Consider the following 5,000-nt stretch of genomic DNA (forward strand, 5'->3'; position numbering starts at 1 on the left):
CATAAAAACAGCCTTATTATATTCTAGTTTTAGCTCCAGTGGGAGGATATCAAGTGACCTATAATCATTAGGAGTTAATGAACTTGACTTTAATAAAACTAATTTCAAAGCACGTTTGTATAATCTAACAAGAGGTTTTAGAGTATTAGCGCTAGTATAATCCCACAAAGTAGAAGCATAATCTATTATCGACTGTATGTGAGCATTAAAGAATTGTTTACGGGCATGTGTATTTAGAAAGTGTTTTATTTTTGATAACTGGAATACTTTTTGAGACATCCTTTTACATAAATAAGTAATATGTTCAGACCACGATAAATCATTATCGATAACAATACCTAAAACTTTGTGTGATTTGACTTCTTCAACTTTAACATAGGAAATGAAAATATTGAAAAAATTTGTTGGCATTATCTGGCGTTTCTGTCGAGTTGTTACAGACATGCATTTAGTTTTTTGAGCATTGAGAGATATATGGTTATGTTCTGTCCATTTAACTAATCTGTTCACACTGTCTTGTAAATTGGATGTCAGAACTTTAATGCATGTGTGGTCGGAGTGTATGGAGTTGTCATCGGCAAACAATTCACAATTAGATTTGATATAAAGAGGCAAATCATTAATGTACAAGGAGAAAAGAAGGGGGCCAAGAAAGCATATTGGTGTCAGATCAGAACGTCAGTTTTAACAGGAATCTGCAAAATAGTGTCGTTCGCAATCAGACCATAGAATATTTTGACGTGAGTCTATTTGCGAACGATGCTGCATAGTTACTGAGCGCTCTCAAAAGGGTGTGTTTGTGTGCGGTGTGGGGTGTGTGTGTTTAAACGTCTGTCTCTGTGTGGTGCGATGTTCCAATAACATGTTATATCTAATGACCTGCTTCTGTTTTAATTGTCTACATGTACCCATAGCCATCGTTCGCAATTAGCCTTGCCCGTTAGCATTTACCCTCAAGCACCCCTGCAATTTCAAACGTCGATAAAATGTTGAAAAGAATGAACAGACGAACTTTTCCTGGTGCAACAAGTCAAAGAAAGCCTTCAAAAAACTAAAGAACTTCGTTTGACTATTGTACGACATGTTATCTTTAGAGTACACACGTTGAGCTGGTCGCTTCGACTGGGCTGTTCGCAATTAGGCACACCTACCCTATCACTTAAGAGCTGCTGTTGAATTAACACTGACGTAGATTGTCCGAATCTTAAGTTAATGTGCTCATGATGATAATTAAGTGCGGTGGTCGTGGGTTTGACGTTGTGCAAACCGTCAACGCTAATTCAGTTCAGAAAACAAAGGAGAAAAGTTGTTCAATGCGTAAGTAATAACAAAAATTACATACTTGAATTTTCACATTTCCGTCTCATATATATTTTTTCTTCTTCTTCTTCTTCTTCTTCTTCTTCTACTACTACTACTACTACTACTACTACTACTACTACTACTACTACTACTACTACTACTACTACTACTACTACTACTACTACTACTACTTTGTCTTCTACTACTACCACTTCGTCTTTGTCTACTACTACTTCTACTGCTGCTACTGCTACTACTACTACTACCACCACCACCACCACCACCACTTCGTCTTTGTCGTCTGCTACTACTACTACTACTTCGTCTCTGTCGTCTACTACTACTACTACTACTACTACTACTACTACGACCACTCCGTCTTTGTCTTCTACTACTACTACCACTACTACTACTACTTCGTCTCCTTCTTGTTGTTGTTCAGGGTGATATGTGTACGAGGAATTCTTTTTACAGATATTACTGACTGAATCCATACAATCAACCAACCAACCAGTAAAACAGTTACGATTGATCAACAGATACAAAATACACGCTGTTCTGTTACATCCCCACTACTAACCTTCCAACAAGAGACGGTCAAACACACAGCACTTCCAGCAAACAACCATGCATTCCTCTCGATCGCTTCCTAAAATGACGACAACAATGTGATCATTCTCATCCCCACAGACTGGGGCCCCCAGAAAAGCCACGTGAAGCACACCACGTGAAGCACACCACGTGGCTAAATTCGCGTCATTTCCTCTTTCTAACATTAGGCTCTTTCGTGAACAGGAAGAGAGACTGTTTGGTGGAGCGAAGGAGAAGGGCTCTCAGAATTGTCGAAACATGGATTTTCCTCAGTTACAGAATTATCCGGAAATGATTTTTCTACGGTTTTTTTTTTTGTTTGTTTGTTTGTTTGTTTGTTGTTGTTTTTTTTGTTTTGTTTGTTTGTTTTGTTGGGTTTTTGGGGGGGGTTTTTTGGGGTGTTTTTGTTGTTGTTGTTGTTGTTGTTGTTTTGTTTTTTGTTTTGTTTTTTTCCACTGAGGAGAGTTTTCAATGGTTTGTATTTGTATTTGTTTTTGTTTTTTTTTTTATCACAACAGATTTCTCTGTGTGAAATTCGGGCTGCTCTCCCCAGGGAGAGCGCGTCGCCACACTACAGCGCCACCCTTTTTTGACTCACTTGTGTAAACAAAGTGAGTCTATGTTTTAACCCGGTGTTCGGTTGTCTGTGTGTGTGTGTGTGTGTGTGTGTGTCTGTGTGTCCGTGGTTAACTTTAACATTGACATTTTCTCTGCAACTACTTTGTCAGTTGACACCAAATTTGGCATGAAAATAGGAAAAAATCATTTCTTTCTAGTCATCTTGTTTAAAACAATACTGCGCTTCTGGGATGGGCACAAAAAAATAAAGAATGAAGCCTAATTATATGCAAACTGCATTTACTGTTATATTTATATTTTTTGTATTCTCTAAACTTGGCACTTTGATCTGATATTCTGAACCAACAGCTAGAGCAGTCATTATTATCATTTTTTTGTTCAAACAAGAACTTCTTTTGCTAAGCATGGAAGTTTTATTTATTTTGCAAACGTTTTGGTGCAGATAGTAAAAAAGGGAAATTACTCTGTAATGCTAGGGGAGTTAATTTGCTTTAAACTGATCTTTCTCATCTTAAACATTACATTTTGAAATTATACTCAATACATAAAAAAACTTGGATTTTTTTTTAAAGTGTATCACAAGTGAGTCCTGAAGGCCTTGCCTCTCTTGTTTTCTTTCTTTCTTTTTTTTCCTGCGTGCAGTTTCATTTGTTTTTCCTATCGAAGTGGATTTTTCTACAGAATTTTGCCAGGAACAACCCTTTTGTTGCCGTGGGTTCTCTTAGGTGCGCTAAGTGCACGCTAGCACACGGGACCTCGATTTATCGTCTCCTCCGAATGACTAGCGTACAGACCACCACTCAAGGTCTAGTGGAGGGGGAAAAATATATGTGCCATGATTCGAACCAGCGCGCTCAGATTCTCTCTCTTCCTTGGCGGACGCGTCACCTGTAGTCCATCACTCTACATCACGTTTTTTCTTATTTATCTTTATTTATTTATCTATTCATTTATTTATTTATCTTTTTTTTCCAAGTAAGCAGCACTGGCATGGAGCGGCGGCCCAGTGGTAGCGCCCGACTAGGAAGCCAGCGTCCAATGGTTCGGGTCCTACAAAAGGACCGGGATTTTTACTCATCCCCACCCCCTTCCCCCCCGTTCACTAGACCTTGACTTGTAATCATGATCGACGGGCGCAATAGCCAAGTGGTCAAAGCGTTGGACTGTCAATCTGAGGGTCCCGGGTTCGAATCACGGTGACGGCGCCTGGTGGGTGAAGGGTGGAGATTTTTACGATCTCCCAGGTCAACATATGTGCAGACCTGCTAGTGCCTGAACCCCCCTTCGTGTGTATATGCAAGCATAAGATCAAATACGCACGTTAAAGATCCTGTAATCCATGTCAGCGTTCGGTGGGTTATGGAAACAAGAACATACCCAGCATGCACACCCCCGAAAACGGAGTATGGCTGCCTACATGGCGGGGTAAAAAGGGTCATGCACGAAGACAAAGGAAGAGGCAGGGGAGGGAGGCTGTCTTGTGAAGAGGTGGGTTTTAAGGCCAGACTTGAAAGAGTGCGGAGACCTGACGAAGCGAAAGAGGAAGTTCATTCCACATGCAAGGTCCAGAGACAGAGAAAGAACGGCGTCCAACAGTGGAGTGTTTGAATCTGGGTAAGCGTAAACAGAGGGGATCCAAAGCCGATCGTAGAGAGCGAGATTGAGTGTAGAGGTGAAGGCAGCCACAGAGATAGGAAGGGGCAGATTTGTGATTTCATTTATAACATAGTGCTGATCTTGTACTTTATTCTGTGTGAGACAGGGAGCCAATGGAGATGTTGCAAAAGAAGAGTGATATGCTCAGATCTTTTCTTTCTGAGGACGAGTCGGGCAGCAGAGTTTTGTATGCGCTGAAGGGACTGAATGGATAAAGAAGGCAAACCAGACAATAGTGAGTTACAGTAGTCATGGCGAGAGAGAATTAGAGAAACGACAAGTCTAGATGTTGTGTCGGTGGACATATATTTCCGAATGGAATTGATGCGTCGCAATTGACAGTAGCAGGATTGACATGTCTGACCGATAAATTTTTGCATGGACAGTGTGTTAAGGACAACACCGAGGTTCCTGACTGAGCTGGAAAGAGGAATGGAAGTACTGCCAAGTTTGATTTTGTCAGCTGTGACAGAAGAGAGTTTTTGTTTAGTTCCTATGATCATTGCTTCGGTTTTGTCTGCGTTCAATTGTAACTTATTTTGAGTCATCCAGTTTTGAATGTCCAGGAAGCATTCAGATGTTTCTTGCAAGAGCGAGGACAATTTTTTAGGAGTATCTCTCTTCTGAAGTAGAGTGCCATCACAACCTCATAGGAGTGAGGTAAATCGGAGTAAAGTGCCGCCTTCCCCATATATGACACAACACCGTGTTTCGACAAAAAACGAAGTCTCGAAATCCTGATCACCGGTGAAAACAGTGGCTCAGAAGAAATCCAACGCTTTATTAACCCACAATCTGCCACGACTGACGTCTCCAACGCACGTATATATATATATATATATATATATATATATATATATATATATATATGA

The 5,000-nt window shown here is 40.4% G+C and overlaps 1 protein-coding gene across 4 annotated transcripts in view; it reads right to left on the reverse strand.

Annotated features, from left to right (window-relative positions):
• LOC143284022 (uncharacterized) overlaps nt 1–5,000 on the reverse strand; it is a 125,724-nt gene that overhangs the window by 120,120 nt on the left and 604 nt on the right. For 3 of the 4 annotated variants that reach the window (XM_076590571.1, XM_076590570.1, XM_076590568.1), the window contains exon 1: nt 1,883–1,980. The exons of the other annotated variant lie outside the window; for it this stretch is intronic. The gene's annotated coding sequence lies outside the window, so the exon portion shown is untranslated. Of the gene's footprint in view, nt 1–1,882; nt 1,981–5,000 lie in introns of those variants that run through there. 4 annotated transcript variants of the gene reach the window in all.

The sequence above is a fragment of the Babylonia areolata genome, chromosome 7 (genome assembly GCF_041734735.1).
Source record: "Babylonia areolata isolate BAREFJ2019XMU chromosome 7, ASM4173473v1, whole genome shotgun sequence".
NCBI lineage: Eukaryota > Metazoa > Mollusca > Gastropoda > Neogastropoda > Buccinidae > Babylonia > Babylonia areolata.